This window comes from Gymnoscopelus microlampas (assembly GCF_963454915.1).
Source record: "Gymnoscopelus microlampas genome assembly, chromosome: 5".
Taxonomy (NCBI): Eukaryota; Metazoa; Chordata; class Actinopteri; order Myctophiformes; family Myctophidae; genus Gymnoscopelus; species Gymnoscopelus microlampas.
Window position 1 is genome coordinate 33683185 of NC_139942.1, and position 24309 is coordinate 33707493.

Consider the following 24309-nt stretch of genomic DNA (forward strand, 5'->3'; position numbering starts at 1 on the left):
GATTAACTGTTGCACACCTACATTGTATGTATGTACAAGCAAGCATGCAGTAGGGACTGACCCTCACATGCACGAGTGTCACACACACACACAGAACACTATTCTATCGTGTTCACACCCCATCTCGTCTCCCACTCCCTTCTCTGACCTTTTGGACATGTAGTCCACGAACAAACGCTCTAAATCCTCTCAGTGGTTTCAGAAATATAAGACTTGTTTGGCCCACAGTCAGATTCTGGAGTCAAGCCCAACAAAGCACATGGGGGAATTCCCATCATGCATTGTGAGAGCATGCATAAGCAGCAAAGCGGCCTATGTACTGTAGCTCTATCACCAAAACAGGAAACAAGCATGAATTCTGCCTCTGGAACTTGAAGTGGAGGCCAGGCGGGCAAATGTTGACGTCTCACAGTGGAAATCGTTTTTGTGTGGCATGTAGCACCAAGATAAAACAGTGTTAACCCTTTCAGACCGGGAAAGAATCTGTGTCATTTTTTTGGTTTCTTTGGGCTATTAAAAAATAGCAGATATGAGCTTGTAGATCTGCTATTTTTGAAAAATCGTGAACATTTGAGCAAATCTTTGAATATGTATATATTTTTCAAAGCAAACATTTGTAACTCAAATCTTTGCTTCTGGCGGATTCTACAAATGCCTTCTAACAGTTTAAAAAATATATATATATGTTGCTATAATCAGTGGTTCTCAAACTTTTTCATGTCAAAGACCCCCAAAGTTATATGAATTTTGGCCGTGGACCCCCATCTCAAAATATTTTGTTCCAGGGACCCCCCACCCCAGAAGATTTTTCACGATTTTTCAAAGAAAAAAGCAGATCTACAAGCTCGTAGCGCGGCACTCGGCGCCACGCTATATAAGCTTGTATATCTGCTATTTTTGAATAGCCAAAGAAATCTTAAAATGACACAGATGCGTTCTCGCTCTTAAAGTGTTAATTTAACTCTGAGATTGTACAAATGTAACCAAATGGACCCTTGGTTACAAAGGTTGATGCAGTTACAAAATGGATACGTGTTCAAATGTAACAGGTCCATTTGGTTTCAGATACAAATATTCAGAGTTAAATTAAGACTGAGGATTTTATTGTGTACCATCTAGAGTTACTCATTTTTATACAAGGCTATTTCAAATTTGAAATGTATTTCCCATGTCAACATTTTGAAACCAACCTTGCCATATGTTTTTCTTTTTCTTTCTTGTGCATGTGAAAGGCCATTTGGAAGCAATTTGAGTTTGTTAATATGAGTATTATTTTAATTGTAGTAATTATGGGTTAAACTGTTCGACCACTCACAAGGTGCTCACTGGTTTTTTGACAAGAAGACAACTTGACTTCTCTTACTCCATTTTTCTTTTCCTTTATTCATTTTTCCTCTGTCTAGAAAAAAAGACTAGAGAAGTCTGAAAAGAAAACATTTCCTATGATTTGTCTTTGACACATTATACATTCTTAAAACCTGGATTATGGGACTGCATTTCATACGCAAGTATGGTGGGCAAATATGTATGTCCTTGTAAAACGATATCACTTAATTGAATAAACTATTCTATTCAAGTCTGACTATTCACTAAATAATACAATGATACATTCATGTACTGTATTATTTTTAGATAGGCATATAACATACTGTAGTCATAGCTTGCCCTGTGACAAATCAGCATGATAGGACACAAATATAACTGTGGGGAAACAATGTTTTCTGGAGGTTCAGCCATTTGCTGGCTAACCTCTGTGGTTTACCCTTTCTGTGACCCCCAAATCACAATACAGATATAGTGGTCCAGCTTAAAGTCTGGTACAATTTAACCTTCGGCAGACCTTACAGGTGGGTGGTACACCACATTTCACCTAAGCAAAGGCTTGTTAAAACTCAATTAGGCAACAAAAAACACCGCCTGGTTGAAATCAATTTATGAAAAACAGCTTTTCCAATTGTATTCCTTCACCGTGTACCAAAACAGCCTTTCCTTTGTTGTGTGTTCTTGCTACCAGGGTTCTATAGGAAAAGAGACCACTGAATCAAGTTCTTTATCTTCTTGAACCCACCCTGGAGGCTCATAAAGCCCTTTAAACTAGGATTTTCAAGAGGACAGTTTATGTAAACTGTATTAGGCTTTTTGTGAGAAAGTGAAAGTGGTAATTGTCCACATTCCAACAGTTTCAATACATAAACTATGAGACCGTCAGTCGTGAATAGCCCAGCTGCTAGCAATTTGTGTAGCAGATAATAATCAGACTACATGCAAAGCAGCGTTCCTCTGACAAGCATTAGGCTGTGGCCCACGCTGTATGGGATTTGAGACATTTAAAGGAACACTTGGTTTAGTTTAAATAACCTTGGGAGAAAGGAGAAACTGCACCGCCTCGGGCCACATTAACAATCTCACTCCAAGAGCAATCCAGATCATTTATCAAGATGGACCGGGTATTGGGGCACAAAGAGCACACATAAGAGGCATTCACGCAACTTGTATCAGCTATTCCATCTATTAACTGCATGGTAGATCCATCAGAAGCCACCCAAAACATTCATCATCTTGCTCACATGGTTTATGAGAATTGTACGGAACCTATAAACAGGCTTTTAATGGTATCTCTCCGTTGTGTCAGTTTGGATTTAATAGGAGGCGTGGCGGATTAGAAAAAGCAATAAAGGTGTTTACAGGCTATGAGTGATTCATCGCTGAGAAAGCCACATTTACCAAACCCAAGTGTGAGCAGAATAATAACACAAACAGATCTGATGACAGCTTCTCAAAAGCTGCTATGGCAGAAATCTCACTGTCCCCGCCATGTATGGACAGACGCGGCAGCTGTGACGTTCGCTTTGGTGATTTATGTTGGTGCGCCCGGTCTCTCAGGGTCTTACGCGGCACATGATCAGCCCTCCTAGGCCTGTGAACAGCTGGGGACATGATATTTGATTGGTTGTCAGGCAGGATGTGTGGACTGTATTGTATGTCTTTTCATTGGTGCTCTATTCTTACATGAGCGATCTGGTTTCGTATGGATCGGATGGCTCCCTCTGCCCTGTTCTCGCATCAATTAAACCGCTCCTAGGTTTCTAGGAAATATGAAATATTTCTTTAGCGAGAAAGTCACTTGTTGAGTTGTTCGAGCAACTGCTTGGAGGTAAGAGTAGTATACAATCAATAAATACACTGAATTACCTTAAATTCATTTAAGGCAAATACATAAAGAATATGATAATGGGGGGAAAAAAGAAGAAATAACTGAAACAGAAGTTTTGATTTTCGGTTTCATTGACAATTTTATTTTCATATTTTGAATTCACAAAATCCAGGTGAAAATTGTTACCTTTTTAACCTACAGTAACACAATAGGCATTTTCAAAGTTTCATTGAATAGTTTGGATGAGTTTTGAATTAATAATAATAATAATAATAATAATATTAGTATTATTATTATTATTATATTTATTTGTTCCAGAACAAATCCATTTTAATAGCAAAAGGTCCACCACCTTGTCGCACAATTGACTGACAGCTGGTGGTTGAGTGGCAGTAGAGTTGGTCTGATACAGGGGGGGGTATCAGGGTATCAGGTCAGGTCCAAGTGGAGCTGCCAGCCAACTGGGTGGATTCTTCTGCTTTAACTCTGCTGTTCCAACAGGTGCTGCTCCAGTAAGCAAGATCAGGAGATCTGTGTCCTCAGATCTGTGTCCTACTTGGAATGCCGCCGCATGGAGAGGAGCACAGGCCTCCCTCGTCTCCCTGAGGGGAGGTTAGGTGAGATTGCACCGAGCGCGTAAGGGAGAAGGGAGGAGGGCGGGGGGGGGGGGGGGGGGGGGGGGCAGGTGACGAGCACGCCGTGACGTCAGAGTAAGAAAACATGCTGTTGATCCCCTTTATCTCCAAGTGAATGAATTAGGGGCCAGCTCGTACAGAGGAGTCTGCGTCATAACAAGCCGATACGGACGGAAAATTGAAGGCACAGTAGAGGGATATTCTGGGCTTTACTGTAAGTGAAGTATGGCTGTCAGAGGGATTGAGGGTGGAGACAGTGATGATACGGCGAGGGTACTGGAGGGTCGAGGAGGGGGCGTGTGCGCCGACGGGGAGAGAGAGAGGTCACACATGCTTTGCGTCCCCCCAGGGAGCTGTGTGGGGCGAGACGAGAGTGGTGCCTAGCGTTTGAGGTGCAGCTCCTGGGCGCCACACAGCTGAGCTCATGAAACGCTATGCCGTCTCCACGGGCCGGGGGTGGGGCGTGGGGGGCGAGAGGCGAGGGCATCCCTGCCATCAATCACCCAGGGAGGGGCTTGAGCCTACGCCCCACAGATCACTAGGACAGGCAGGACGAACACAGGGCCAAGGCCACATGAAAGGCATCAAGTGTCTTCTCCTCAGCATGTGGGGGTGAGGGAGGTGGGGGAGCAGAGGAGAAGGGGGGATAACAACCAGGAGGTGCTATGCCACGTAATTGGAGAGGTACGGAGGGGAGCAAAGAGACAAAGAGATGGAGAAGGAGATGGGGGGGGGGGGGGACACGGCGGAGGGACAGGGGTCAGTGAAACTTGAAGCTGCAGGGCCTGGACAGCGGAGACAGCAGCAGAGATGGAGAGACAGACAAGACAGACAGACGTATAGTCAGACCCCCTGTGCTGTCTAACACTCAAAGCTCAGTCCTTGCCCTCATCACCTCAGGTCACATGTTCCGTAGCTCGGACAAGAATACTTTCTTATTCCACTTGCCTTAAATGTTTCCACGTCTCCTCCATGCCAAGATTCGGTCAGGAGCAATTTCAGGTCCTCGTTATGGTTCTAGTGTTCTGGGCAGGAGTGCGATCCACCCCTGCACGTTGGCAGGAGTCATGGACTCTGGTTGCAACGGTCTGCCGGCACACAGACTCACGCTCAGCGTGGCTGGTGTTGACAGACAGACAGCAGACACACAAGGTACCAGTCAGAGTCCATCAGGAGTCAGTCCTGGAAAGCTGGTCCAACACAGACAATCTTTACAACGTTGGAGACTCGGCGTTCTCATTACTTTATGAAAATGTTATACATGCACTGTGGCTCCATTCACTGTGGGGGCTTTCATTTAACAAGAAAAACCCAGAACTTGTAGTATACAGTATGTATGATATGTATTTATCTCATTGCATTACAGAAAACATATATGGCATGGGAAAAGTTTAAGATTAGACATAACATTTAACTTTATACAATCTGGATTTACAATATAAGTTATTTTAAAAACGAACTGATAAAACGTTTTTAAAAAACTGATAAAAAATAACTGATAAAAAAAGTTTTGTAACTTTAACAGGAAAAACTATACTGCATAGGTTTGTTTAGAGTCTTAACTTTATCATTTCAAATAATTACCAATGATTGTGTTATTACTAATCAGGTTTATTATGCATTGTTTAGTCTTTGTTTGTTTACACTGGACTTAAACTATCAAATAAAGCTTCACTTGAAGGTGACCATGGAAATATACTGTCTCTCTCATTTAAAATCATATCTATACTCCCTCACTACATAGCATGTAGGAAATAATAAAGCCTTGTTGCCAGGCACATTTAGAAAATTATGGCCTTAAGGAGAATTTGCAAAATAACCCCAGATTTGCCGCTAACCTTACTTTCGTGAGGAAAATCAAACTCTCTTTGCCCAAATGAAATGCATATTTTCCAATACCCTTGGCCAGAGTTCAGAATCAAAATCATGTGTTCCAAATTTACTACATGCGCACAGTTGCCAACCAGCATTTGAAAAATCAATGTTAGTTACACCCCTCCCGTGTGAGGTTTGTCGTCAGGGCGCGTGCGTATGGTAACCCTCACACGCGTTTTAAAGGGAGCACCTGTGACACATAAATCTGTAACAAACTCCCAGACTAGTATGTTACATTTCTAATAAGCGTCACAGAGCAGGGAGGGGGGTAAGTGAAAAAGAATGGCTACTGTATGGGTCTGTAATAAGAGCCAGCTGTGGATGGCTATGTGGGCTCTGCTCCGGGAGCGTGTTACTGGAAGATTTGCGCCAGGGAAAAAGCTGGCAGGCACATCATAAATTCAGCTCGTTGGGTTCTGTTGCTTTTTTGAAAAGGCTCGAAACAAGCAAATTGCCTTTTGATTAGTGAAAAATCCCTCGACCATCGAATTTCTCCCGACACACACACAAGCTGTCTGCAAAGGGCCGAGGACTTATCTGCTGTCAAGCCTGTTGTATGTACCCAATCAGGGACCTCTAAGGCTTTCTGCAGATCTGTGCCACCTGACACGTACCTTTAAATGAATGTGAAGACAAATGGCCATAACAGTCACTTTGTCAGTATCATGATAAGTGTGCAAAAAAAACGAAAAAACAATCAGCCTCCAAAGAGTATAGTGCAACACTGAAGAACAATTGATAGTCATTATGGAATACTGGCATGGTTATTTTGGGGTTATTATCGGCACACTTTTGTCGTACGCCGATATGCCCACTGTCGTACGAAAAAGTATAAATCAGAGAAGCATTCTCTCTGAGGGAGCAGAACAGAGTCTGAACCCAGATGTAACTCTGGGAAACGGGGTGACATTTCACAGTGCTAAACCTGCCCCCCCAAAAGGACTTGTCTGTCCTCTGCCCCAAATGATTAAAGAAGCCAGTGGAGCTTGAAATAAAACATACAGTAACACGGTTCTTCTCCCCTCTCACCGGCACATGCAAACATGTAAAACTGTGCGGGGGCATGAAAAAGAGAGAGCGAGAGGTGGAGAGGGGGGTCGCAAAGAGAAACATTCCTGTCTGGGCAATCGCTGTAAGCACTACATCATGTTTATTAACAGTCCTAAATCAGAGTCTGTGGGGTGGGGGGGGGTTGGGGGGGGGTTCGGACCCATGTGAGAACTTCTGACGTTCTCCCAGGACAGCTTTGCATGGGTGAGCACATCATAGCACCAATGACCTGGGTAATAGGTGGGCTGAGACTTTAATGTAAATCTAGCATTCTTCCTCCGTACACCATTCCGAGTGGGTCGAGAACATGGTCCTTTTGACTGTAGGCACACAGCAACCTTTGCAGCTCCATTTTACACTCTCGGTCTTCACAGTGTATATCTCCTCAGAGAAAGGAAGGCTAATGAAAATGGTGGAATGAATTGGTATAAATATCCATGAGGTCTTCCCCTCTTCTCGTCTGCTACACTCTCTCCCTCTGTCTCTCTCTCTCTCTCACTCTCATTCTCTTTCCCACAGGCCAGAACAGGAACTTCTTTTTTTTTTTTACGATTGGACAGCAGAGTTAGAGGGGTGCATGGGGCCCCACGCTGAGCAAAAGTTGTAGGGGTGAAACTGTAAGCCCCACCCACCCCACACACACACATCCCTCCACCCTGACCTCCCACCTCCACACCATCTCTCTCTCTCTCTCTCTCTCTCTCTCTCTGATGCCCGAAGCCACTGGGCTTGAGCTCAGCTCCAGGGGCCCCATGCTCGCTGTGTGGGCCCGTGGCAGGGCCCAGGGAACCAGGGAGTGGAGTGGTAAATTCACACACATAACCCGCCACTCGCCCCCCCAAGCTTCCTGCCTCTCTTGCCACTGCAATGGCCCCTGTGTCTGTAATTACCGGCCTAAGCACATTCACTCTCCCTCAGCAACAAATTGCTGATAAGCTGCTTTTCTAAAATGCAACACACCACACTACCTATCATTAGGAACATGATCTCATGCACCGTGTTCTGTTCACTGTGGCGCTCGGGGAGAGCGCGGTATTTGATATTTCGTAATGGCTGGTCGTTTGACCGCGTCAGAAGAAATCTACGCGACGCATAGATCTTTCTTCCCGGGTGTTAAATGCACCAAGTGGCATTGACCCTTAATTTATCAAAGTGCACGATCCAAACTGAGCGGAGGTGAGCTAATCTTTTATGAAAAAGTATCAAGAGACGTATGATTGGTCTTGGTCGAAAGCATGTACAGTATTGCGTGGCAAGACAGGCGGTCAGGTATTCTATATAACCTATTGTATGATGACCTGTCCATCGAAGTATTAAATAGTCACATAAAGTGACACTTAACATTATCTAATATATTGAAGCAAGGGTCCTGATGAACCGGTAGCGGTTTGCTTTAATACTTTTATTGGCCTAATCTCTTAACATGCATGGTCTGTTCCTTATTTTTTTGCATGTTCAGGTGCACCTGTTTATTCCACTGTTGATAGACAATAATCCTTGTCAATTGTCATGTGTTCCAGGTAACAATAGAAGTAGGTTTGGGCGAGGGGGGGGGGGGGGGGGTTTGGGGGGGCCGGTTGCCGACCATGTGGACATTTGCCCTGGATGGAGTTTCTCATGAATAGACTTAACAGGGGTGATGGGGTGAAAGGTGCTGAGGAGGCTGGGCCAGTCTAGGGCCCACTTGTAAGGCCTTCGACATGGGGACCTCTGGGTGCTGAGTGGTCTTCACCCGGGCAAAGGTTCACTCCGATCATCTGGGCCAATCTGTTCCAGACGTGGTAAATGACACATTATTGGATCCAGACCTGACAAGGGCTTTGTGTATATTACATTACCAGACACCAGGCTCACTTAAGCTTCATTACCTCCGCCCCTCCCACCCCACAGAGAAAGAGAGAGAGAGAGAGAGAGAGAGAGAGAGAGAGAGAGAGAGAGAGAGAGAGAGAGAGAGAGAGAGAGAGAGAGAGAGAGAGAGAGAGAGAGAACTCTATTACCCGAAGCCATACACAGAGGGAGCTTTTTCCTCTAGTTCAGGCTCAGACAGTGCAGGTAGCTCCCCATCACATACTGTAGCTCTTTCTCCCTTTCTCTTTCCTCTCCTATCTCTCTCTCTCTCTGCTTGCTGCACTGGGAACCCGTTAAATATAACAACCCCTGAGTCCACCCTGGAACACCCAAGACGATCCTGCCCGCAGGGATTTTAGGGGAGATATTAGAAACACACGAGAGAGGTCACCCCACCCTGCTCTCTTCCCACACTGATGGAAATGAAGCCATGAGTCTGAGCTGTGAATTATGAACAAGTGGGATCTATTTCCAGTCTGACTCACTCAATCAATTGGCACTTTGGAAGCAACCTTTTAGTTACTTATTATTTACTAAACAACTCATTTGAAAGCCATTGTCCACTGAGCTTATAACATGCCATTAATCCCTTGAAATGGGGTGTGTGTATCATTGATTTTAGTTCTCAGCCTCCGGTTTTGTCCTTAAATTAGAGATTCCATTCCCTAAAATAGAATTACAGCAGAGCAGCTACGTTTATAAAGCTACTGCAATACTCAGAATAACATCTTAACATCTTAACTACAGTATGCTATGGTGGGAGGTTTTCCTGCGGCTTGGATGCCTCTCGGTAGGATACGGGCCACAAGCAGTTGGAGGAATTATCATTGGCTAAACCTTCCCTTATTTGGATGACATACACACGAACACCCCATACCACAAATATCTGGCAGGGACCATTTGCTTAACTTTCCATTCCTTCCTTCCTAAACTGCAGACAGGTGTGCGTCTGCAAACGAGTGTGTGTGTGTGTGTGTGTGTGTGTGTGTGTGTGTGTGTGTGTGTGTGTGTGTGTGTGTGTGTGTGTGTGTGTGTGTGTGTGTGCCAGAATGTGAGTGCCTGTGTGCGACGTGCTGCTCAGGTATACATTCCACAGTGCAGTCTCCAGCTCGGATTCGGAACCCTTATTTGACATGTGGGCATCAGGCTACAATATAAACATGCACTCTCAGGCGGAGGCGAATCGCAAGAAAATTGTTTCGTGGCATAAGGCCACACCCGCTGCCTCGGTACCTCCACCGTCGTCAAGAAGATTACCCAAAGTGATTTACAGCCTATTGCATGGCTAGTGCCTATAGGCCACTTCTGTTCCGACCAGACAGCCACGCCCACAGCGACCGTGATCACATCACAAAAGGATCTATTTTCTGACCAGCCGGCATTTTTCAATGACAATCGCCTTCCACGGTTGGGCCTGCCGTCTCACCTGCCAGGGAGCAAGGACAGGGCACACTGGGTCATAAGCTCAACTAAAGATATATGCACCCTCAGGAATGATAACCGTAATGTGCGCTCATAAGCGTCAGTTAAGATATATGTGCCAGCAGGATCACGGTTACAGTAAGAACCCCACAGCTGTAGCTTCCTCAGTAGCCGGAGAAACCACATTATGTACGGTTTGCCACTTGTGACATATGAAAAAATAACAGCTGCACAATGCCTTAAAAATTTAATATTTTTTATCACTTTGGTAAAGTTAACATTTTATGCTATAATTGTATATTTTTGTAAAAAATTTAACTGATTCACAGGAAGGGAATTATTATTATTTTAATGCCTAGAAAATAGACCATCACACATAAAGTATAGAGTGAGTTTTTTTTGTGCTGAAAATACTTTTAGTACAGTATAACTATCAACATCAAGTTTATCAGTCATCGCTTTCCATGTAACGTCACTTCTTTCCGTTTTTCCTGGTACTCTCATTCATTGCACTGCATTCTTGTTTGTTTAAACTCTGTTCATTACAACCCACTGGATCCTGAAGTCACTTTGAAATTGTGAACACACAATGGTTAGTTGGCTTTTTTTTATGTCATTGAATAAAGAAATTTGGCAGATGGCTTTTTTTCATTGATAATTACTTCCAAAATGCTGAAAGAACCCAGTATTTATTTTATACAACTCACAGGTAAACTATGAAACTGAATATGAAGCAATCCTACGTAATACAAAATTCTATCATAAAGTATGATTATTACATTTGCAGATATAAGACTTTGAATCAGATGTGTGCTTCTTTCACAGTATTGATGATGGATGGCAGATAAATCTAATGTCAAGAAAGAATTGTCTGTTATTTTGCCCTTCACACGTCTGTCTCTGTCTGAACATTGTGTGTGTGTGTGTGTGTGTGTGTGTGTGTGTGTGTGTGTGTGTGTGTGTGTGTGTGTGTGTGTGTGTGTGTGTGTGTGTGTGTGTGTGTGTGTGTGTGTGTGTGTGTGTGTTTTAGAGGGTAAGATGGTCATGGACGGCAGTCTCCGCCACAGTGTTCCAGCTCATTAGCTGTGATTAATCGGCCTGTGTGCGTTCCCATGGTCCCCTTTGCCTCTTGGAGAAAGGGCTCACCTTGGAGGGCACAGGGAGTATAGTCTTCTGTACCACCACTGTTAACACTGCCACATGAAAGAATGTACACATCACTAATGGCTTACATTTTCCACAGCTGCTGTGTGCAAAAAGATTTTTACGTTACACTGGATTGAATTTTATACACATTTTAATTGATCGCTGTTATATGATTAATATATTTATTTTGACATTGTTTTGGTTTCACTTGCAGTCAAACACAGTGAATGCACAAAGCTTAAAATCCGTGTGTGTTTATTTGCAATAAACATATTTTCATTTTGTTCATTTAATTTTTTCCAAAACCTTAGTCAAGTCAAATGACAAAAGTGAGGTTTTAAGTGTGTACACAGCGGAATCCAGGGTTGTTAATTAAAAAATATATATATTTGATTGCATAGTTTGAATGTCATGAGCTTTTGTAAAATATAGAAATGCACTGCAAAACACAAAATTACACAATGAGATTGATTCAACTTGCAGAGTGAACCCTATACACTTTTGTGTTTCTCTTATGCCCATGAAAAAGTTTCTAGGCATAAGCACTTGCAGTTATTAATATATACCACCCACTATTAATCAGCAATTGTAAAAAATAAATAATTGTTAACTGTTATTTAGCAGATCTTTGGAAAATGTTGTAAGCTTACGGGTATATCCCTTTATGTTATCTTTGATCAGCTGCACACAATGCACGATGATGTTCCTCACATTCAATATAATTTCAAAGACATTTTTGAGATTATAATATGAAAAAGGGAGTAGTATGCCAAGCCTCCAAAATTATAAACATCTTAACCCTTTAAGACCAGGGAAAGCTGTGTCATTTTTAGGTTTCTTTGGGCTATTAAAAAATAGCAGATATACAAGCTCATAGCGCCATAGCTGCGGGAAGACCCCCCGCACACGTGCGCGGTTCTGGGCGGATTGGGTTCGTTTTTTTTTTACCAGTTTTTGGTTTCTTTATTTCGGTTTTAGGGTTAGGATTAGGGTTAGGTTAGAGTTATGTTATTTAATGCTTATTTTTGTGTGTCTTCTAAATCCTAACAAAAATCCTAAGAAAAAACTTATGTTGCTATAATATCAGTGTTTTTCAAGGACCCCAAAATTATATATTTGACCGCGGACCCCCATCTCAAAATATGTTGTCCCAGGGACCCCCCAGAAGCAAAGATTTGAGTAAAAAAAATCGCTTCATAAAAAAATATGTATTCAAAGATGTGCACACATTTTCACAATTTTTCCAAAAATAGCAGATCTACAAGCTCATAGCGTGGCACTCGGTGCCGCGCTATGAGCATGTATATCTGCCATTTTTGAAAAGCCAAAGAAATCTAAAAATGACACAGATGCGTTCTCGGTCTGAAAGGGTTAAAGGAATAATCAATCGGAACACATTTACTTTGAACGCAGAACAATCCACCTCAACAATATTGTTTGATAAGCCTACCCCATGAACATAATCTCCGCTGATAAAGTCTCGGAAAGAAATTACAAAATGAAAATTCCTGGGTTCATTCGTACACAAATATACATTGATGCGGGTCTCCTCAATTAAGACATAATAAATTTAGAGAAGCCTTTGTTTTTTCACTTATTGAGGAAATATGCGCTCTAATCCCCCAATATAAGAACCATCTGTGTAAATTCATGTCCATGGAGGATGGACACTCAATAGCTGCAATGGACTGTATCGGCTGGAAAGAATGAGAAGTGATATGGAGCGTTGCGAGCTTGCTGGACATCGATGAAGCCGCAGCGAGTGCCTGGAGACTTTGAAAACCATCAAAGATTAAAGCACTTCCCTTCTAACTCCTATAGTTCTCAATCCTAAAACAAATAAGTCCTGTTTGTGCAAAGTCCCTAACCAACCAAAAGCCTGATTTATATTTTTGTCATGACCGTGTCGTGCGGCAAAAATAGCCGATCTACAAGCTCACAAAGCGTCGCTTCTCAACACGTTGTGAGCTTGTAGATCTGCTATTTTTGGCACATGATACCGTCATACGAGTATTTTAAGCAATAAATGCACACACACGCACGTGGACAAGCGTGCGTGCCCACAAACACAGCAAGTACTGCTGTATTTCTCACCTGAAAGTACAAAACTGAGATGCTTTGTAAGTATCAGTAGTCTCTAAAATAATAAACCATACAGGGAAATCAAAGTTCTGCTGAGGTCTGGAACACAGGCAGCATGAGACAGTGTTGTATCTGCCGCAAAAAGATACTGAATTAAACATACAGTAGTGATCTATTTATTTACAAATTATTTTGTTCACATTTTCCACTTCAAACTGCAGGAATTAAAATGCTACGCTTCCATGAGATATCAGCGACAGGTCAAACAAAAACTAGACATGAAATATACAACATATAGAGAAGAAGTACTAAATTATGCAGGCGAATTATGTGAGGGAAAAAAAAATAACTCTGTAAAATGATTCATGTATGAACAGTGAAACAGGGGTCAGTTTGCTCAGTTAGCTGTCAAATAAGAGCTTTATTTAAAGTGAAAACCCTTTTTGGCCACACATGTCTCGAGTGAACACATGCTGAACCTTGTTCCGCTTTTGTTTAAATCCACTGTTCCAAGATAATTCACACACAAATATGCACAAAGCTGCAGAGGTTTCTTAATTTCCTGTGTGGGCCACACACAAGTACAAAGATCCCTCTGCTAACGGCTGCTCTCTGGACCTGAGACACAGGAATCTGCAGTAATTATTTTTCACTGTCAAAATAGATTTCAACAAAGGGCTTTGTACTCCACTCATGAAAATCTAACCACGTAAAATAACTAAAGGATTATTTTAATGCCTACTCTTTTTACACTGTAACGTCTTGGCAAATGTTCATTTCATTAATGATCTGACTGCATAAGGATAAAAAGAAAAGGGCTATCATTTTATTTTATTTATTTTTACAACGATTTCTGATGCCTCAAATGACCGAACAAAACCTAATTCCCAACTTCACTAAATGAGTCATGGCCCTTTTAAAACCTTTTAAAATGAAATCAAGGTGGCTTGCAATAATTCTTGCACATAGCACTTTTATTCTTAAAGCAGAATACTGGCTTTTTAAAGACAGTGACAATTACCCAGAATCTGTGCTTGAAGTGAAAACTAAAATACAAGTTTATTTATTTATTTGTATTTTATTATTTTAATTCGATTTATTTCCAAGCATGTCCTATTCCATATAGCGAAAATAATCCAATTACAGTCCCTGTATTTACTCAAAATATATGATGAAAGAATAAAATAGGATAGAAAAGCCAGTGAGTGAGTGAGTGAGTGAGTGAGTGAGTGAGTGAGTGAGTGAGTGAGTGAGTGAGCGAGTGAGTGAGCGAGCGGGCAAGCAAGCGAGCGAGCAAGAGTGAATGAGAGGGTAAGTGAGCAGCAGAAAACACTCTCAGTTTACACTTGGCTATGAGTTTCTAACTGTGTTCTCAGCAATTCGGCCAATTAGCCGGTGATTCATAAGTTGCTGGTCCTGGTCAGCCAGGTGAAACCCAACCCACACGACTGGCCCACTTGCCCAGGCCCAAGAAAATGCAAAGAACGTGCTGAGAAGAGAAAAGCAGACCAGCGGGAGAGAGGCCAAAAAAACCAGAATAAAACAGGGCCACCTGATCTATACCAGCAACATCACCAGCAGCCAAACAGAGTGCTCATTGTCTGTGGCAGACGCCACTGAGCACTGCGCTTTGTCGCCCCCTCCCACCTCTACACACATGGCCTCTGTAGCCAGCTAGCTGCAAGGAGTAATGTTAGAGCTCCCAATGTTAAAGCTCATATTCTCCCAGTTACAGGGAGCCAAGGCACAGACTAGCAATCCATTAGAGAGATTTTCACCTTTCCAGCTTGTGCTCTTTGCGAGCGTGCGCGCGCACACGCACACACACACACACACACACACACACTGTATAAACTTTCAAGAATGCACTCAGGGTAAAAGGCACAGGGACACAAACAACTACAGTACATACTTATAAACACTCAAAGACACACACACACACACACACACACACACACACACACACACACACACACACACACACACACACACACACACACACACACACACACACACACACACACACACACACACACACACACACACACACGCACACACGCACACACATAAACTCTTGTGCATGTGACTCTGGGTATAAGGCACACAAACAACTACATACTTAAATAGAGAAATACACACAAAGGCACACACACACACACACACACACACACACACACACGTGCGTGCGCACACACACGCGGAAGGAGACATGAATCGGGCAGTGGTGGCTGCTGAATAATTCAGAAGTGGAAATGCATGATTGATGTGGGACGTCTCATTTCCACACCTTTAAAAGGCCTCTTTTAGCTCCGGCACCAAACAGGCCAAGTGGTCTCTGGAGTTCAAAGAGCGGTCTGGGCCCGGCCTTCCCTCGTCAGGCTCAGTGGGACAAGAGTGGCTTTATTCAGTGGAGGGAGGGGGGGGCACCAGTCAGTGATGGTGGCTGGGATTCCACACCTGTGTTTGCTCCTTACCCAGTAATTAAGAGCTGCGTGCTATTTTCAGCCCACAGCACAAAGTAGCGCTCTCATAAGGAACAGCGGGCGAAGACTCTTGGCTCCCATTCTGATGTGGCTGGAAAAGCTGAAGGCCGCTGGATTAGTTTGGCCGGGTGTGTGCACGGATGACAGGACATGTGAGGGCCCAACACAAAACGTGTTTCAGAAATAACGTCTACATGTCTGCACAGTAATATCCTCAGTGTTCATTTACATTTAGACTTGTATTGATCCCGAGGGAAATTGAGTTGTCATAGCACTAGCAGCACCGCAGCAAGGATGCAACACAATAAGTACACAGATACAGGTAAGAGTAGAGAGATATGGCACAACGCAGATATGTTTTTTGCCCTCATATATGAGGCATATTAAATTGTCTTCTGCTATAGTAGAACATAGGGACGCAGTGCAAGGATGGGGATTAAAAGCTGACTAAGTGAAGAGGTTAACAACGTAAACCATATATATACCTCACTTATGACTAATAACAAAAATAGATGATCTACAAGCTCACAGTGCGTCACGATGCGACACGCTGTGAGGTTGTAGATCAGCTACTTTCGCTATTTTCTTACCACTTGAACCCTAACATCCCTATTCTGGGGCTAACATTCTCCAAAAATAGCATATCTACAAGCCTACAACGAGCCGCGACGAGTTGTAAGCTTGCATATCGGCTTTTTCCGGTAGAGTGAAAGTGTATTAGCAAAACCAGAAGGGGGCCTAATATACAGTAGAGCCCTTGGGAAGTCAGTCAACTACAGTAAGTATAAGGTTTGAGTGGTTAAAAAAAATCTAAAGTTTAATTCATAAATATTTTTTGCCTATAATGACATGCCCAAAATAGGGATGCCAGGGGTTGAACGTGGTTCAGAGAATAAGTGACATGAGAGGTGAGGTGCATGCATCTGAGGTAAGTAGGGGCAGAGGAGGGTCAGTCCAAGTGCAGAGAGAATAAGTCAAAACAAACAGTCTGCTTGGCTTCTGAAGGGACCGCGCTCCCAACGCTTACCACAATCATCCAGACTACTTTCATTCACTCTCAGTCGCACACAAACTAGGTGGTCATGAAACTCATCATCATAACAAAGTACTGTAGACGTAATTCTAATGAGGAAAAATGTCCATGTCTCCCAAATTATAATGCATGTTCGGTATTTCTGAAAAACTATAATACATGCAGGTTTGTTGTGCAATTATAGTTTTGCCCTGTCACTTAGTGCAGCGGTTTTTAAAGTGTCAAAACAATATGTCTTGGTTTTAAGCAGCCGGCTTTTCCCTGTCCAACAGTTAAAAGGGAGATGTTGTTACATACTGACAGTATCCCAATGGGACACATTTTTATTTAAAATTCTAACTGCTCACATATACTAGAGCGGGTAATTTATTACTGACAGACAGGAATTCTGACAAATCATTGAGCTCTGCAAACTCGGCCGTGGCAAAGTTCAGCAATTAGGCTTCTATGTAAAGGAGGTCCACTCCCCTGCATTTGGTCTGCTGGATTTATGGGGGCTCTCAAACTAGCGGGCAGTTTCAAAGCTCTGTGTGGGGGAGCTGGACGGGTGACACATGGGGAATTTCACAAATATGACAGAACACACACATCTTGCAGTAAATCTGAGCATTTCATAGGGGGCTTTTGGGGAAAGGACATGGTCATTGAGGGTTGAGAGAAGGAGGAGTGTTGAGTGAAAGCTCAGCTAAATAATCTACCCGAGATTGGGGGAGGGGGGGTGAGCGGTTTTCGAGTTATCCGTTATATCAAAGAGGCAGAAGAACAAACAAGGAAGCATTATAGTGGTACGAGTATAATCCTCATAACAAAGTAATGGTAATGGGTTATTGTTGTCTTGGATCGGAGAGACTGCAGGTTTAAACAATCTGTCAAGAATACCAATTCCCTTTATTTCCCAACCATGTTAAATTTTGACTTCAAGTCCACCCAAGCTTAAACCCTTTGTCAATATTTAGCTCCCTTTTAATGGAGTTGTTTCTTGCTACTGTCTGGCCAGGACAGCCAATGAGAAGCTACTTGCTCAGTGTCAGACTACCTGGGAACAGTTTTAAACAGGTGGAATGTCATGGGTTACCAATAATCTAGTCCAAAACCACCAAACCATTACAGTCTGGTGATTAATAAACTTAATATATATGTAATAACTAATTAGTTGATGGATTGAGGGGTATGGTATGATATGGTAGTGTTATACATTATAGTTTCAAATACAGTTTCATATCTGTCTAGTGAATAAATAAATATATACATTGGTTGATAAAAGGGTTCTACCACCAGAGATGGGTTATTTACTCTGGTAATTTAAAGAATATTTTAAAACCATTTTACAGGATCACTAACAATAATGCAATGGTCCTACATAAATGTAGGTCAACATGCACTGAATCTACAGTATGTTGTCATTAACTAGCTGGATCAAAATGCAGGTGCTTACACTGCTATAAAACAACAACATATAATATAGATGGGCTTGTTTGTTCAATTCAAGACACGTAAGTAAAAATAAATAGTTTGGTATTTTTCCCAAATAGTGGCTCTCTAAAGAGATATGGTTATTCTGTAAAACATCTCATAGTACAGGACAACTTGAGAAACTGTGTTCTTTTAAGGGGCAGATAACAATAACGACAGTCAGATAACTAGAACTATAATCAATAATGATGTGAGCATCCACACTGATTTGAACGTTTGAACTATTAACACGTTGAATGTGAGTAATGTGTTGAAATTGATGCCCAGTAAATTCGGATGGATGTTGATTGGCTGTCAGTGTTTCCATCGTTCATCCAATCACTCTCAAATTGATCCCAACAATATTGTTCATTGTCATTTCATTATAGTAGTGGTGTGCCCCATCCAGTTGAGTTAGATTTTTTTTTTTAAACATATTTATAAGCATCTTAAAAAGACTTATATGGACCTTATTAGCTATTAATTCATGCTTAATACAACTATCTTATAAGTTGCTACCGGCCCTTTAGAAGTTTACACTGTACTCTGTGCTGTGTAGCACTTTATATCTCACTACTAATTCATGACACAGTGGTCTACCGTCTTTAAGGAGGGACAATGTGACACCGTGGACTGAGCAGTGCTCAGGGACCTTGCTAATGCTCCATAGCACTACTACAGACCAGACGCTCCCTCACCCTCTGTGCATCCAGGCACACAGGCACACCTGTGCGAACACACCTACTGCAAATCACCTGGATTCGAACCCCGGCCTCCTGCATTGGATACCAACCGCTCGTCAAAAGGTAAACACCCGCTTGAACAAAGGAGATAATTATGCTTCTTCTATTCAGGCAGGATTACAACTCTAGGGGAATATGTCTGGGGAAATCTAAATTCAATTTAGGGGCTTCCTCCGCTAACAAACCTACGCCCACTGCTTTGAAAACCAATCCTGATACCGTCCCAATATTAAGGACCACCCTAAAGACTGCATTGGTTCTCCAATGCAACAAGTTTTTCACCAGATGTATCAGTAAGCGCAGAACTCCGATCGTCCAGCTACACAAGACTACACATAGGCTACTGTAGACACAACAATGTCAAATTAAGGGGGTGAGTGATTAAGGCGCATACCACATTATAGGCTCCAATGCAGACTGACAGCAAGTCCGGGGTTCGATTCCCGAGCCCTTTGCTGCGTGTCACTCCCCGACTCTCTCCCGTTTCCTATCAATCTCCACTGTGCTATCAAAATAAAGACCCCATAAAAAAAGAAAGAAAAATGCCACATTTCACACATTATACTTGTAATATATAAAGATGCATTGAATAGTATAGGCATGTAGAGTGGTCCACAGAACCAACATTTATCATGAGTTCATAATTGTTTTTTAAGCATGGTGATCTTTGCACATGCATTGTTTATTCCAGCTGAGGCCCAGAGGACTAGTGGTGGGGAGTTATTACTGTAGTTGTCGCCAGCCTCCCCCTGTTGGAAAATGCCATCTCTCAGCAGGCTTTAGGTTTAGAGAGGCTCCCCAGAGCATCTGCAGACAGAGGGAGAGAAGCGGTGCTATGGGAGATGAAGTACAAGAGGGTAAAAGGCGTAGGGTGATATGGGGAGAAGGCAGGAGATGGATAGTGGGAGGATTTAAAAGTCCATGGGGAGCCGAGAGACTGTTTGAAAGACCTCTCTGATAATAACTGGCTGTTGTGTAAGTGTTTTCAAGTGGAGTGGAAAGAACTCTATCATTATCGATGACACCACGAGCATGAACATAAACAATATGAAAATAATATACATATTGTTTCCCACTAAAATACTGTTATATGATAATGTTGACATTATTAGTGAATGCATGATGTAGGTTATAGTTTTCTTTTTTTCTTTTTTTCCCCAGTTCATCTTAAGTTCAAGCGTGCCACAAGAGGGACAAAAGTATTCACACTCACGGTGCAGATATTAATGTTACAATGATTTTTATGGAAGAAAGCATTCAATACACAACAAACATCCCGGCCTTTGGAATCCTGGGTCTAGCTGGCATGACTGAATTCCCTGCAAAGCTGATGTGAAATCTGAGGCTTCTGATTACACAATCTGTGAAAAACAGGCATCTGCTTTCATCTTCCTCTCGGCAGGGAGCACCTCAATTGCCTCGGGGTGGGGGTGGCTTCTCTCTGTCTTCTCTCTCTCTCTTGCTCTCTCTCTCTCTCTCTCTCTCGCTCTCTCTGTCCCCAAACTCAACTTTAGAGGGGGAAAAGCAGTCAATCACTGTATCCCCTGTGCTGAGATATGTGCCAGGCTATTCCTGGGGTTGTCTTTGATATATGGGCCTGGCAGTAATGTCCCTGTTACTGGGACTGGGGCTCTAAATCCCTTGTGTGGCGCTGAGGGATCTATGTATTGTTGATGGACGTAAACAGTGAAGTGATGCACACACTGATTATGATGAGTTGTACAGGCAACAGGACATTAATTGTGACATGGAATTGTGTTGTCATTTGATGATGATACTGTACAGTGTATTGAGTCATTGTTGGACAGTCACACTCGCAGTCGCAGGCGCACACACACACACACACACACACACACACACACACACACACACACACACACACACACACACACACACACACACACACACACACACACACACACACACACACACACACACACACACACACACACACACAATAGTTCGCAATCATGCTGTGGCTCAACTAATAAAAATGTTAATAAATAACAGTATAAAGTCGCAAGCCAGTCTCTAAACGCTTTGCTCAACTAGGGACTGGTGAGAATCAAACAGTCTTGTAACGTAAAGCACTTTAAATTGCCTTGTTGCTGAAACGTGCTATACAAATAAACTTGCCTTGACTTGCCTTTGTTGCTGAAACTGGGTGGACAACAATTTAAAAAAATAATATGTATCAATATAAATAAAGACTTTAATATCAGGATTGGTTTTCAAAGCAGTGGGTGTAGCTTTGTTAGCGGATGTGCCGTTTTGTCACCAGACGTATCGGTTGGCGTAGATTTCCGACCGTCTAGCAACGCAAGCCTACCCAGCAAGCACGGTCAGGACCCGGACGAATCAGTGGCGGCTTGATTGCGGCCAGATCAAGTCAAACCAAGACTAGTCAGATCTGGCCCACAATATCACCTGATTTAAACTAACATAAATCCTGCCCACGAAGACGGACGTCCTGGATTAATCAGAGCGAGTCCGATCGAGGCCAGATAAAGTCATATCACAACTAGTTATATCTGGCCCAGAATATAACCTTATTTCAACTAACATAAATCCTACAGACAGAATACTTTGCCACTGAAAAGTACTCGAGGATAATGAAATAATTGTTATATTGGTCAAATAATTGATGTTATTGTTATAACATCAATTATTTTCTTGACTTTTTATGCCATGTAGCACTTAGATTTGTGTCAAATATAAAGTACATGACAAATAAAATGTTAAAAAAAAGTATTAAGAGTCATAGGCCAAAACATGAAGTGGGCTGTTATAGCGCCACCATGAGGCCGATTTGAAGGAACTGGTGCAGAGGTTCTTCCTTGGCCTACTGAGCGTGTGCTTGCAGTTTCATGCCGATCAGTCCAACGGTGCCGGAGGTCAGCTGTTTACGGACGGACATAACAACATATATATTTCATACATATTGCCTTGCATAGATTACCTTTTCAAAGTTAAGGGGCCAAAATGGAATGAGTCTCTCCCAGCAAAACATGGACAAACCTGGACCAAAGAGCCAATGAATGGGGTTTGATCAAGCCCTATCATGTCTAGTTAGATCTGGCCCAGAATATCACCATATTTCAACTAACATATCAAATATATGTTGCCACTGAAATCTCCTAGACAGAGGATAACTAAATTGCTGTTATGGTCAAATCACATATTTTAAAATCCCAGCCTGTTCTTAATCAAAGTCGTATTATTTGCCAGCTTGTGTGTGAAACAATAAAATAATGCTGTATTTTAAACCTGAAATATTTGACACACTGACATAACTTTGGGTTTAGGCTAATGCTTTTTGGTGACTTTTGAAAACAGTTTTGGGTTCCTGTGACATGCAGGACTAGGCCAGATCACAGCCGATACGAATTAACGGCTTTTTAGTGACCTATAATCAGGGGTGCACATAACTTTTTAGGTCTGGTACGCAGAAGAGCACCTGGACATGTGACTTGGTGCGCATGGCGCCCGTCCCGTTTTGTCAACGGGGGGGGGGGGGGGGTTCAGCCCGGACAGTTTTGTCCGGGCTGAACCCGTTTTTTTTTCTCACGCTGTTAGATAAAGCCCCCAAGGTTGGTGCCCTGTGCTGCTGCGCTGATTTTATCCGCCAGATTGGGACGTTCACGGCATATTTACGGTGCGTTCATCATCGGTGACGAGTGCCTCTAACAGCCGCTGCTGGCTGCGTGCACGCAGCGAGGCAATGCGAGTCATATCTCTACCCCTGTGCCTAATGGCTGTACATGGGGCCGACGGGTGCTTTAGAGTGATTGTGTGAGTGGCTTCAGGAAGTAAATTCCTAGCCTCGATCTCCAGGCTTTTATTTTTTAGTTTTGCTAAAAAATAAAAGCTTGGAAATTCCTGTCCCAGCTGTTGGTGCGCAAAAGCGCCTCGCGTCGCCTGATGTGGTGCGCATTTTTTATTTTGGGTGCGCATGCGCACCTGCGCACCAGTTATGTGCACCCCTGCCTATAATGGTGGCTAGAGGAAGTCCATTTCCCAGCATTCACTGGGGGAAAGAAAAGCTGTCCATACGATGTCCTGGTGATGACGTCCAAATCCTCCCCATATCGGCTGTGATCTAGCCTAGTCCTGAACGTCACCGGAGGACGTAATCATGACGTCATTTGGCTTTCTGGGTAGTATCAGTGGGGAATATGTAATGTAAAAACGCACATAACATTGTGTCCAGATAGAATCGTTTCAAAATTATCTAAAATTAGTACATGGGAATTCTGATGGAAAATGGAGATTTGGGAAACGTAATCATGGACATCTGCGTGTGTGTGTGAACGCACGCACGCACGCACGCACGCACGCACGCACACACACACACACACACACACACACACACACACACACACACACACACACACACACACACACACACACACACACACACACACACACACACACACACACACACACACACACACACACACACACACACACACACACAAATCCCTGGATTCTGAGTGATGTCATACTGTATCTATGTGTCCTGATTCTTGATCAGTCATCAGGTCATCAGTCCAGGGTCATGTCTGCACCAACTTCTCCACCTACAGTACATAGAATCATCATGGGAGTCCATGTCAGCCGTCATTTTGCTGTCAGGGTAGAAATAAAATGGATGAGGAACGAAGTGCTGGGACTGACCTGACCTTGCAAATGATTGCAGCCTAACTAGCCTGGACTGAAATTGGGCATTTTACACCTTGGCAGCTGCCCAAAACACAATTTGTCCCAGTCCAGAGGGCAACATGGACGAAATAGCATGCCACGTCAAATACCAATTTGCTGGGAACTCTCATATCCCGATTTTAAAAGAGCCAGCAGTTAGATGGAAAAATAGCGTCGTTCATGAGCAAATTACGTCGCAGCGGCAGTGAAAGTCAGTATTTGTGTGATTAATCGCCCCGAACCCATTCTCATGGTACACTGTTTACACTGAAAGCCAATACAGTACATGCAATAATAATGATAGTGATGAATATTATTCGGCATATTATGCCATTGGGGCCAATTTCCTAAATCTAAGCAATAATTTCTGTGTGTTTAATGAAATACTCTCCTTCCAGGTTATTTAATTGCTTCGAGTTACAGGCGTTGCAGAGCTTGCATTCTGTGTGATGAAGTCCTGTCTTACTGTGTTTCCAATCAGCATGCATGCTTCTGAAACAATGGCTACGCAATAAAATCTTCAGGGTTTTTAATGTATCTCTCAGAGAGACACTACATTAAATTGACACTCTAGATTTTACAGTGTATGAGTGCCAGACAACTAAAGCCTCTGTTTCTGGCACATGTCTTACAGTTCTTTTGTTATGCAGTGGTGGTAAAAGTACTCTTTTTTTTTTGTTAAATA